Source organism: Vulpes vulpes, chromosome 3 (assembly GCF_048418805.1).
Source record: "Vulpes vulpes isolate BD-2025 chromosome 3, VulVul3, whole genome shotgun sequence".
Classification (NCBI taxonomy): Eukaryota; Metazoa; Chordata; class Mammalia; order Carnivora; family Canidae; genus Vulpes; species Vulpes vulpes.
The window spans coordinates 73678266-73692289 of NC_132782.1; the positions used below are offsets into that span (position 1 = coordinate 73678266).

Sequence of the window (14024 nt, forward strand, 5' to 3'; positions counted from 1 at the left end):
TTTCAACATCAGTTTTTATGTTGAATGAGAGACAGTGATAAAAAGCTGTAACTAAAGGCATTTGCAAATGAATGAAGCAAAATACATTTTTCAAATATAACTGGAAAAGAATCTCTCTGCCTAAAACCATTTCAAGAGGCTTATAAAGTTTAGGAATGTTAGCAAAGACACATGATGAAGGACAACCCCTTCAAAGTTGTATTACTGTCTCCATATTCCTATTTGTAAATTGATGGTCCTAAGGAGATGCACAGTTATAGTAACACACCTTTAGTACCATTGTATACAAAGAGACCAGGAAGTTCAGCATCATATATGTGGCAGGCCAGAAAGCCATTAAATTCTTGTATACAGAGAGAATCAATTTTCACACTGAATTACTGACCTTGTGATTAATGACTGATAGCCACTTTTTTATTTTTATTTATTTATTTATTTATTTATTTATTTATTTATTTATTTTACAAGAGCATTCTGTTTCACAGCATCCAGCTATATGTTTTGTCCTTCAATGCACCTGCGGCCAACCTCACAGTCCCTGTTCCCTCCCCCAAACTCTTTGGTCTCAAACTTTACTATAGCAGAGAGAGAATTTTGTGAATCTCTTCCCAAGGTCAAGCTAGAGATCATCCAACATTATACTTTCAAGAGAATCACCTTCCAAATTGACTATTTAAGAAACCCAGAGGGTCATACCTTAGTAGTAGGGCTAAACTAGCTCAAAATAGAAGCTGCTGCGGACCTATTCTTAAACAGTTTTCTAAAAGCCATGAAAAGATCAAACCCATCTGATCTTCCAGTAGCTTAACTTCTTCCAGAACAAAGCTAATGCTCTTTAAAGAAAGATAGCAAAGTTCAGATACTCAATAACCTAATAACTCAATACTCAGTGTCCAATAAAAACTCTTAGACATACTAAGAATCAGGAAAAGGTGACCCCATAACCCAAGAGGAAAAAAAAAAGAGTAAATAGCGAATAGAAAAAGATTCAACAATGACAGAGATGGTGGAATTAGTACACAAAACTTTGAAATATCTATTAGAAAAAGACTCAATATATTTAAGAATCTTTAATATAAATAGAATGGAGAGAGAATGAAGATATAAAAAGAACCAAATGGAATTTCTAGAGATAAAAATTTAAATGGCTGAAATGGAAAAAAAAATAATACACTGGATGGGACTGAGTCATAGAAAAAGAAAAGACCAGGAAACTTGAAGATGTAGCAATACAAACAGTTCAACCTGAAATATAGAAAAAAAGATGGAAGAAAATAAATAAGGCTTCAGTGACCTGGGGATAATATCAAGTGGTTAATTGTATGTATAATTGGAATCCCAGAAAACTGATTTAGTGAGAAGGGAGAAGAGGGAGACAGGAAAATATCAGAAGAAACAATGAAAAAATTCCAAATTTAGTAAAAAACTATGAACCCACATATCTATCTATAAACATTAATGAGTCCCAAGGAGGATAAATACACAGAAAATCACATCAAAGCACATTATAATTAAATTGCTGAATAACAGTGACATGGAGAAAATCTTAAAATCAGCCAGAGAAAAAAGGCACTTGATGGACAGAAGAACAAAGATAAGAGTGAGAGCAGATTTCTTCTCAGAAATGATGCAAGTCAGGAGACAATGGTATGGCATCTTTAAATTGCAGAATTAAAAAATAAAATATGGTCAACATGGGGTTATACATCCAGCAAAAATCTCCTTTAAGATGTTCAACTGGGATGCCTGGGTGGCTCAGTGGTTGAGCATCTGCTGTTGGCTCAGGGAGTGATCCTGTATTCCTGGGATTGAGTCCCACAGCTCCTTGCGTGTAACCTGCTTCTCCTCCCTCTGCCTGTGTCTCTGCTTCTCTTTCTGTGTTTCTCATGAATAAATAAATAAAATCTTGAAAAAAAATGTTCAACAAGGGGTACATGGCTGGCTCAGTCAGAAGAGCATGTAACTCTTGATCATGTAAGTTCCACATGAGATGTAGAGATTATTTAAATAAATAAAACTTTAAAATAAAATGAAATAAAATGTTCAACTTAAGGTGAAATAAAGGCTTCTAAAGACACATAGAAACTGAGAGACTTTGTAATTGAATATCAATGAAATAATATTAAAGGAAATTCTTTAGGTGGAAAACAAAGCCAGATAAAAACATGGATCTACACAGGGAATGAAGAACAAAAGAAATGGTAAATATGATAAATATGAAAGTATTTTGTTTTCATTTAAAAAATTCAACTACGTAAAGCAAAAAAAAAAAAAAAACAGCACCCCACATGTCATGGGTTTCATAGTTTACACAGAAGCAAAATGTATGACAATAGCACAAAGGATAGTAGGGGGAAATGGAAGTATACTGCTTAAGGTTAGTACATAACATTCAAATATTTAAGTAGACTTGGTAAGCTAAGGAGATATAAACATTAGTACAACCACTAAAAACTAAAATGTAGACATATAACTAATAAACCAAGAGCAGGAAATGGGGAGGGGCGGGAAATGAACAGAGAACAGATTGGATGACTAGAGAACTAATAGCAAAGGACAGACAGGCAAGTTGGGGAAGTTGTTAAGGAAAAGTAGCAGACTGTTGAGATGCTGTGCACACAAAAGAGGAACAGCTATCTTTCTTATAGCTGAAGAAAGCAATAATCACTGAAGGAATAGGAAAGGATTAAAGAATCCTTATGGAATAGAAATGGGAAGCTTTTACTTTTTGAACCATTTGGACTCAAGATCCAGCTCCCAACTTTTTAGAGTGTTAGGGGCTCCTGTTGGTGCCTACTCAGATTGATGCACTTTCTTTCCTCAGTAAGAGAAGTGTCATTTACAACTTTGTGTTAATGAACCCCAGGGCTCCTATGGAAATGGACTCTGACCTCTTACACAACATGTTTACTTAAGGCAGAACAGAGGAAATAGTGGACATTGAGAGATCAAATGGCTGCCTTCCACTCTGTTCCCTTTGGGGATAATAATAGGGGTGTCTGGGTGGCTCAATGGGTTAAGCATCTGCCTTCAGCTCAGTTCATGATCCCAGGGTCCTGGGATTGAGCCCTGTGTTGGGCCCCCTGCTCAGTGGGACGTCTGCTTCTCCCTCTGTCCCTTCTCCTGTGCTTTCTCTCATGCTCTCTCTCCTCTTAAAAAAATAAATAAAATCTCTGAAAAATTTTTTTTCTTTTTAAGGGAAGCTTATGACTTCATGGAATTTGACAGAGTTAAATTCCTGTGCTTGTTATTTTGATATCTAAATATGAGTAAGATTGGTAAATGGCAACTAAAATTGAATCTTTGAGTGAGAATGAGAAACAGTGAAATGGAACCATATGCATTTAGTTAGATTTTTTTGTAGAGCATGTCATCGACCTACTCCACTGTAATCATACAGACGAAAGCATGAGTTTATATGGTCTGACACAATTTTGCTGTTCAAACATTTGTGGAAATTTTCCATATAATTTCTTATTTGGAAATACTAAAACTTACAAAATTCCTTTATAACAGTTTTATATGGGGCTCAAATTCATGTTCACCCTACAGATAAATTCTGTTATGACAGGATTGATCATATAGAAATATGTGTAGTACAAAGATAAACTCAAAATGGATGAGAGATCTAAATGTGAGACAAGAGTCCATCAAAATCATAGAAGAGAACACAGGCAACACCCTCTTTGAACTCGGCCACAGTAACTTCTTGCAAGATACATCCACAAAGGCAAAAGAAACAAAAGCAAAAATGAACTATTGGGACTTCATCAAGATAAGAAGCTTTTGCACAGCAAAGGATACAGTCAACAAAACTCAAAGGCAACCTACAGAATGGGAGAAGATATTTGCAAATGACATATCAGATAAAGGGCTAGTTTTCAAAATCTATAAAGAACTTATTAAACTCAACACCAAAGAAACAAACAACCCAATCATGAAATGGGCAAAAGACATGAAGAGAAATCTCACAGAGGAAGACATGGACATGCCCACATGCACATGAGAAAATGCTCTGCATCACTTGCCATCAGGGAAATACAAATCAAAACCACAATGAGATACCACCTCACACCAATGAGAATGGGGAAAATTAACAAGGCAGGAAACAACAAATGTTGGAGAGGATGGGGAGAAAAGGGAACCCTCTTACACTGTTGGTGGGAATGTGAACTGGTGCAGCCACTCTGGAAAACTGTGTGGAGGTTCCTCAAAGAGTTAAAAATAGACCTGCCCTACGACCCAGCAATTGCACTGTTGGGGATTTACCCCAAAGATTCAGATGCAATGAAACGTCAGGACACCTGCACCCCGATGTTTCTAGCAGCAATGGCCACAATAGCCAAACTGTGGAAGGAGCCTCGGTGTCCATCGAAAGATGAATGGATAAAGAAGATGTGGTTTATGTATACAATGGAATATTACTCAGCAATTAGAAACGACAAATACCCACCATTTGCTTCAACGTGGATGGAACTGGAGGGTATTATGCGGAGTGAAATAAGTCAATCGGAGAAGGACAAACAGTGTATGTTCTCATTCATTTGGGGAATATGAATAATAGTGAAAGGGAATATAAAGGAAGGGAAAAGAAATGTTGGGAAATATCAGGAAGGGAGACAGAACATAAAGACTCCTAACTCGGGGAAACGAACTAGGGGTGGTGGAAGGGGAGGAGGGCGGGTGTTGGAGGGGAATGGGTGACGGGCACTGAGGTGGACACTTGACGGGATGAGCACTGGGTGTTTTTCTGTATGTTGGTAAATTGAACACCAATAAAAATTAATTTAAAAAAATAAATAAATAGACTAAGGAATTAATATCCCCTTAGGTTAGTACCCAAACCCAGAAGCTATGAATTTTGACTCATGTTCTACCAGAGTTTTCTATACATATGTCTCTTCCCTGCATTTTTTCATCTAAGGCTGTGTTCTTCAGAAAATCTTATCCTTCATGCTAAGAAAATGATTGCTCTTGTGCCTACTGATAGATAAGTGGCACAGTCCCGACCCTGTAGTAAACTGGCACTCAGCGGGCTTTCCCCAGCTCCTTGAGGGCCCGGTATGCTATAGAACAGCTCTTTTTGGCGTCCAAGTACAGCTAGAACAGATTGTCTCTCACCCTGTAAGGCCAGCTGACGTTTGGTTCACCCCCTGGCAGCCACCCAGTCCTCCTGCGAGCTGGTCGCACAGAATGGAGCACTTCATTGGCCTCCTAGGCCCCAGGGCCGAAGGAGAAACCTAACAGCAGAGTGGGAGCCAGCTTCCAAGGACAGCGCGTGGGCGGAGCGAGGGATGACACCGGGGGGTGTCGCCAGGATCCTCTCCACAGCTCCACCCAGACTGTGGGTCTGAGCCCCTCCTCTGGCTGCCTCCGTCCTGGCTGGGGGGGCCTGCGGCTGAGAAGAAGCCCTTTTCTGCTTAACCTCGAGGGACATCTGCCACTAAGGATCTAACTGAATCAACTGTGTTTGAAAATAAGTTTCTCTTGTTCTTGTCTTTGAATAAAGGATTCGCTGGGTACAAAAAAAAAAAAAAAAAGAAAGAAAGAAATATGTGTAGTGGATATCCATCTGCAACGATGTGTTGAGGTTCATCTTTGGATTAAATTTAGAAAGGTAGAGAATTAGATGCATAACTCTTCATCTACACCTCATCCTTAGAAATGGGCCCATTTCCAGGCCAGGTCCAAGGTTATATCTTAGAAATTTGTGCCCATCTGAAACATGCTTAATAAGATAGTTCTTGCCACGAAGGCTGTTGACAGAATAGCCTGGTATATTCATGGCAGTAGTCTGGGCTTCTAATGTCATGGGAGACTATGTGCTCCCAAAGAAAATAAATTGCTTTATAGCATGATGAGATGACTTGTTAAAGAATTCAGTAATAAAAATGTCTTTCATGAATACAAGCTGTATTCCACAATTTTGGCTTAACTTATCACATGTGTAATTATTGACAAGTTTTGGATAAGGAAATGAAGTTAATAGAGGCAAGTGACTTACCTAAGAGCTCATGCTGACTGAGAACCAGCACGTCACAATCAATCAATATATTTTGCTAACTGGACTAATGAAGTAGTAGTGTAGGATATCTTTTGTTTCCTGGTTGAATGCTCATGAAATGTATATATAAACGCAATCCTGTCTGCCATAATATATGACAGTGTTAAAAAGAAGAAAAGCACAGGAGAAATTGTCACTTAGAAAACTTCTGTGGGATCTGGGTAGCCTTTTGAATGGTACCTTTGACAGTTTAGCCAATGCAGGGGAGCTGTCCCTGGTGCTGAACCTACATTAAAGCAAATAGGTCAAAGAATGACCTTCACCAATTTTTGTACATATTTTTTTCTGGGCTCCTATTACCAATGACAATACTATGAATAAAAATTATATTTATAAACGATTTCCAATTTTGAACATTTTATTTTTTTTTAAAGATTTTATTATTTATTTATTCATGAGAGACACACACAGAGAGAAGCAGAGACATAGGCAGAGGGAGAAGCAGGCTACATGCAGGGAGCCCAACGTGGGACTCGATCCCTGGTCTCTAGGATCACAGCCTGGGCTGAAGGTGGCTCTAAACCTCTGAGCCACCCAGGATGCCCATTTTGAACGTTTTAAAGACTATTACTTGGGTTACAACCTTGTTGAGTTATGTACACATTAAATTTACATTTTAAAGTGTACAATTCAGCGTATCCTAGTATATTCACAAAGTTGTAAAATTATCCTCACTATCTAATGTTAGAACATTTTATTACCACAAAAGGAAATTCATCCTCTCAGCCTCTGGCAACCAGGAATCTACTTCCTCTCTCTATAGATTTGCCTATTCCAGACTTTTCATATAAAAGGAATTATACAATGAATCTTCTCGTGACTAGCTTCTTTCATGTAATACCATGTTTTCAAGGATTATCTATTTTTAAATATGTATCAGCATTTTGTTACTTTATATTGACAATAATCCATTGTATGGATATACTACATTTTATTCATCTATTTCTCAACAAACGTTTAAATTGTTTCTACTTTTTAACTGTGCTGCTATGAACATACACTTCCAAGTTTTTTTTGTGTGAACATGGTTTCAGTTCTCTTACATATGTACCTAGGAGTGAATTGCTGGGTTATATGATCTTTTCAATATCTTGAGGAACTACCAGATGCTTTTTCAAAGCAAATGCACTATTTTACATTCCCACCAGCTATGTGTGTGTGAAGATTCCAATTTCTTCACATCCTTGCAAACATTTGTTGTTGTCTTTCTTGATTTTAGTCATCATAATAGGTGTGAAATTGTATCTCATTGTGGTTTTTTACTTGTTCTCATATTTCCCTAGTGACTAATGATGTTGAATATCTCTTTATGTACTTACTGGTCATTTGTTATCCTCTTTGGAAAAATGTCTATCCAAATCTTTTGCCCATTTTTAAAAACTTGGGTGATTTTTTTATTGTGTAAGTGAAAGAGTTCTTTACACGTTCTGGGTATGAATCCTTTATCAAATATATCATTTGCAAATATTTTCTCTCACTCTATGGATTGCCTTATCACTTTCTTGATGTTGTAAAGGACTATTTTAAACACAGTGATCCCTCTCTGTGGTTCTTCCCAAACCTTTCCTCAGCAATTCTACAAGTGTTTGTTAATAGAATGTAGTAAGAATGTGCTCTTAGTGGCACATTATGAAGGAGGGAACTCATTTACAATACAGTTGTTGGGAACTATCATATGAAAGAATGTTTTTAGTGGTTCTCTGGTAAAAGACTTGTTTGTAAAACTGGATGATGCAGAATATATGACATATGTTCCCCGCAGGAGACGAGGCGTGCTTCAAATGCTGTACTTTTCTCATTATACTGAGCCTACTCTCCTCTTAATAATACACACTCTGCTTGAAAATGTTGCCAAGAAAAAAAAGTAAATGGAAACATATAACTGTTTTCTACCCTAACAAGTATTAAGCTCTTATTTTCAAATTCTTTGGCAAGGAAATACATTTCTTTTACACAATCAGAGAGAGATTAAATTATTTTTTAATTGGAAAATATTACCTTCTGCAAGAGTTTTTTCCTACCTTGTGGAAAGTAAAATAAGAAAAATAATCTAGTAAGTTAACTGAGGTCAATTTTATTCCCTTGAAAGGTTCTAAATGCAGCATTTATCCAACACCTACATTAAATTGAAAAAACATCTAACCCTCATAGCTCTGAGCCAAAAACATATCTCCCCTCTATTGGCAGCTCTCCACCATGGGCTTAAATTAAGAGATTCTTCCAAAAAAAAAAAAAAAAAAAAAAAGAGATTCTTCCTTCTGCTAAAATCAATAGTTGCTATCAACTAATTGAAGCATCATTCTAACATTAAAGTTAAGGGTTCACAGGGTAATTATATTTATTAATATTTATTTTAAATGCTCATTTTTTTGGACAGAAATAAGACTGATATAGTAGTTTTGTATACAAATATCTGAAATTCCCACTTAATTTATATAGTTTTCACCCTAGTATCTCAAAGTCATAAAAGTTAGGGTCATTTATATTTTATCCAAATAATTCTTGTGTAGATTTGCTTTTTAAAATAAAAACATAGCGGAAGTCAGAAGACCTGAGTTCTGTTTTTAGGATTTAATTTTTTTTAAGTAATCTCTACACCCAATGTGGGGCTTGAACTTACAACCTCAAGATCTAGACTTGCAGGCTCCACGTTCTGAGCCAGCCAGGCACATCCCCCCCCCACACACCCCGAGTTCTTTTTTGATGTCACTGTGATCTCTAGAAGACAATGAACCACTGCTTTAATTTTACATCTTTTGAGGATGCTGCATGAATGGTTAAGTAAAATTGGCTTTGAACCTTTATCTAGTGGTGTCACCAGAATTGCAGTACAGCAAGAGCTTTTTGTTTTGCATTGGCTTTTTTGTTTTGTTTGTTTGTTTTTTTTTATCACTGTCCACTATGGGTTATGGGGAATTCATAGTCAACAACAAAAGCCCTGACTGAAGAGTTGCCTCAGCCAAGTCACCACTTGGGTCACTACCCTTGTACATAGTATCAGAGAGATGAGAGCTTTCCAGAAGCATGGGCTTTGTCAACCTCCACTCTCTCATTTGTCAAAAATTTCAGAGCAGACGCAGAGCTGATAAAGTTCACAAAACCAAATTTTGGGAAAGATTTACTGGAAATTATTATGAGACCAAATTTTGGGAAAGATTTACTGGAAATTATTATGAGACCTAGGGAAAGATTTACTGGAAATTATTATGAGACCTAGGGAACAATTTTCTTATCACCTGGTGGTCTAGATAATGTCACTCTGCTGGGATGTCTCCAAGAGCAACAATTGTAAAGCACTGGATAACCAAGTAACAATTAGACACTCTGAAATGCTGCCAGAGCTAACTTCCATTAAATGAACAAAGAGAAAATTAAATTTCAAGAAAAATAGTTTTTAAATTTTCATATGAATCAAGCAAATATTTACTTCTTACTTGCTGTGTGCCATGAACTGGGACAGTCTTTATCCAAGGAGATCACATGATAATGGAGAGACTAATGGAAAACAAATATTGATAAAGCTGTTTTATACTTATCTACATTTAGAACAAATAGCGATAGAGAAATTAATTCTCACAGGCAACTGGAGAGTGGTAGAAGTTATAGTTTAAAAAGTAGGGAGGACCAAACTGTGAAGAACCTAGAATGTTACATTAATAATAATCAATGGGGAACAGTTATTCAAATTTAAAAGAAAGACTTGGGGAGGCACCTGGCTGGCTCAGTCAGTAGACCATGTGACTCTTGATTCTGGGGTTGTGGGTTCAAGCCCCACATTGGGTGTAGAGATTACTTAAAAATAAAATCTTTTTTTTTTTTTTAATAAAATCTTTAAAAAATTTTTAAAAAAATAAATAAAATCTTAAAGAAAAAAGAGGGATGCCAGGGTAGCTCAGCGGTTGAGCACTGCCTTCAGCCCAGGACGTGATCCTGGAGTCCTGGGATTGAGTCCTGCATGATGCTCCCTGCATGGAACCTGCTTCTCTCTCTGCCCATGTCTCTGCCTCTGTGTGTGTGTCTCATGAATAAATAAATAAAATCTTAAAAAAAGAAAGAAGGAAAGAAAAAAGAATGACTTGGATAGAAGCATGGCAAATGGAATGAGATGGAGGAGAGAGAGACAGGGAGACAGGTGAGAGGACTGACTGAAGATAGGAGGCAAGAAGAGAGGAATTTAATATAATGAGGCCTTTTCTGATAACCTATGTAAAATGGTATATCTTATAACTCATGTCTACTTTACTCTGCTTTCCCCCCTCCATAGAACTTGCCACTAACACACACCCACACATCCCCACACACAAAAGTATTAGTTATTGCTCATTTCACTAGTACAATATAAGATTCACAAGGAAAGGAAAATCACTGTATTAACTGTTGTATTCCTAGTGCCTACCCTGAAAGATGTGACATGGGATGAATGAAGTGGCTAACTTAATAAGTGGACTTCAATATCGACTAAGATAGGAAATATAGAAACAAAGGTAAGTTTGCAATAGATTCAGTTTAAAACATGAATATTTTGAGTTGTCACAGTGAATATATATGGTCTAGAGTTTAGTAGAGAAGATGGGGCTGGAGATTGACATTTGGAAGTCATGGGTGCTTAGGTATCAGTAAAATAACGAATTTCTAATTAAGGAGATATGATATATTTGGTGTGGATCTCAGAGTTTTGTGTGACTTCTGGCCACCAGAACATCTACCTCACTACACAGGATTTGAAGATAATGCTTGACAGCTGTTAAGGCCATTGGGAATGCTGTTCCTGTGGCCATGCCTAATACACAGCTGCCCAGCTATCCCTGTCTATTCTGGGATTAACTCTAGTTTATTTCAGAGGTGACAATATATGTATGTTTTCAGTCCTTTGGAGAGTTTTAATATTGTTTGCTGACTGTGTCTGCTTTTCCATAAACCACGTGAAATAACTACTCCCTACATGTAAAATACATACACATACGTCCATGGCGAATCATGTGATAAACCTTGAAACTAACAATGAATACCAATAGGAATAAGTAACTTGAAAACTCAAAGATTTCATGGAAATAAAGATGTTCCATGGTTCAATATTTAAGATACTTTAGCAGGCAGCCATGACATTCCTTGTTATCCAGTGTCAACTAGACCTCACATGGTTTTGCTCTTTAAAATAACAAGGGCATAATGGTTTGGTAGTAAGCATAACCCATGCCTACTCCCTTCTCAAGGTATTTCCCAATGTCACTTTCAGTTAACAATTACCTGGATGTGATAAGATAACTCTCAATTTGACTGCCGTTATGTATGCATCTTGAGCTCTCATGCTTCTCACAGTGATTTGATAGGCTTCACATGTTTCATTAGAAAAATAAACTACAGTATAATTCACTCCACTGGCTTTAAAGCAAATCACAATCACACAGTGTATTAAATCTCACTGGGAGTTGGATACAGTGAATATCAAACATTTATTATAGGCTAAGGCTATTTAAAGTTAAGACTCATCTGCTGAGGTACAAATTAGATGGGTTATAGTGTTCAGTTATTAAATATTTTCATTAAATTTCAAATACCATGGGATTATTGTTTATATGACTATCAAAATATACTTTCCCAGTGACCTCTGTGTGTTATGCTCCTTTCAGGAAATGTCACTTTAGGATAGTCATGTCTATACTTAGAGCAAAAGTAGTTCTGAACCCTTTACAAATGTCAAATGATTACTCTATCAGATATCCTCTGATTGCCTCAACTGCCTCCTTCCCACTGAAGGCACTGCTCACCTTCTAGACTGTGCTCCATCCAGCACTTTTGTTGCATGGGTCAGGATGGCTGAAGTCTGACTTGAAGGCCTAGGCTTGATGTCTAACATGCTATATCACCAGAAATCAACCCTGACAGTGCCTTGATATTGGATTTTAGTCTCATTGTGAGAAAATAAATTTCTATTGTTTGAGCTACCCAGCCTGTGGTATTTTGCTATGGCAGCCTAGCAGACTAATACAATTCCTAAACCAAGTATAAGGTTCTGCTTTCTTGAAGACCTACATTAAGACTGTGACCATATGGGTGCCTGGGTGGCTCAATCAGTTAAGCACCTGACTCTTAGTTTTGGCTCAGGTTGTGATCACAGGGTCTGAGATCAAGGTTCAGGACAGGCACCAGGCTCAGCATGGAGTCTGCTTAAGTCTCTCCCTCTCCTTCTGCCCCTCCCCCCTGTACTCTCTCTCAACTAACTAACTAAAACTAAATATTTAAAAGAAAAAAAAAGAAAAGACTATAACCATAAAAGGGGTGGCTGGGTGGCTCAGTTGGTTAAGCATGCAATTCTTGGTTTTGGCTCAGGGTCATGAGATCGAACCTCTGTGTTAGGCTCCACACTCAGCAGGGAGTCTGCTTGAAGATTCTCTGCTTCTGCCCTGCCCCCACTTGTGCTTACACTCTCTCTCTAAAATAAATAACTAAATCCTAAATCTTCTTTAAAAAAACATATAAAAGGGCAGCCTGGGTGACTCAGCGGTTTAGCACCTGTCTTCAGCACAGGGTGTGATCCTGGAGTCCCAGGATCCAGTCCTACATCGGGTTCCCTGCATGGAGCCTGCTTCTCCCTCTGCCTGTGTCTCTGCCTCTCTCTCTCTCTCTGTGTGTGTGTGTGTCTCATGAATAAATAAATAAAATCTTTAAAAAAAAGTATAAAAAAAAAGACCATGACCATAATCAAGGTAGAGGACAATTTTACTTTAAACTTTTAATCAGTAAATACCCCTTTAATGTGCAAATTTCAGAAGCTCAAACACTTGTCTGTATTAATGAAGATCATTTAGATTAGCATTCTCAAAATGTGGCCTGGGGACCCTTTCAATGGGTCCATGAGGTCAAAACCAATTTCAAGATCAGTTTTTAAGTACCAAAATGTCTTTTGCCTTTTTCGTTCTCAATTCCTCATTGGTGTATTATAAAGTTTTCCAGAGTATGGTATTGTAGCTGTTTGAAACCAGAAGTTCCATTCTATTAAGCCAGACATTAAAGAGATTTGCAGACATTAAAACAATGTTACTCTTCTCATCATATTTTATTGAAAATAGAGTTATTCTTCATTAAGATGTTATGCTAATGTGTAATACATTTATTTTTCAAAAGAATAGTACATATTTTCAAAATCTATCAATTTTAATATCTAAAACAATAAATATCAGTATATAGAAGCTACATAACCAAAAGCTCATTGAGGTCCTCTTTTTATTTATTTATATTTTTTTATTTTTAATTATTTATTTATTTATTTATTTTTTTTGAGGTCTTCTTTTTAAATGTAGGTTTAATCATCATTTGGGTATAGTCAGGCCATTAATCAGAAGATGACTGTCATTGAAGGGATGGTTTGTTCCCAAGAGTGGGAGGCATGCCTTGGCATATGAGGCCACAGGAGAAGCACCAGAGTCAGGAGGCAGGAGAGAGGGGAAAGCATAGGTGAGAGCCTTTACTGTGTTCCTTTGGAACAGGTGAGTCAGGGTAAACAGGTGTAGGATTGGTTAGTTTGAATAAATTCAGTAACCTCTAGGGGTGGAGGGACCATCCTGTGTGGTCCAGTATCTGGCCCTGGGGGGATTAGGACAAGGGAATATTAGTCCAAATGTAAGAACCCTGTGAAAGCCTGATAAAGGTGGGGGCATGGTATAGATTTTGGATTGCTTAGTTTGCATGTGAAAGGTGAGCTCACAGGGGAGTAGCTTGTTATCTCTAGAGATTAGCTAGCCTGGGCATGCAAGGTCCTAGACGCCAGAGTGTCAAGAACACAGAAAACAAACTGGTGGTTGCACAGGGGAGGCAGATGGGGGAGGGGAGAAACAGATAAAGGAGATTAGAACACTCATCTCGAGCACTGAGTAAGGTATACAAGTGTGGATCATTATATTGTACCCCTGAAATGACGTTCTTGATTGTCTTTAAGAGTGTAAAGACTATAGAGATGTTC

At 37.4% G+C, this 14024-nt stretch overlaps 1 long non-coding RNA gene across 2 annotated transcripts in view; it reads right to left on the reverse strand.

Moving 5' to 3' along the window:
- LOC140598255 (uncharacterized) overlaps window positions 1-14024 on the reverse strand; it is a 69440-nt gene that overhangs the window by 33938 nt on the left and 21478 nt on the right. The gene's annotated exons all lie outside the window — the stretch shown is intronic.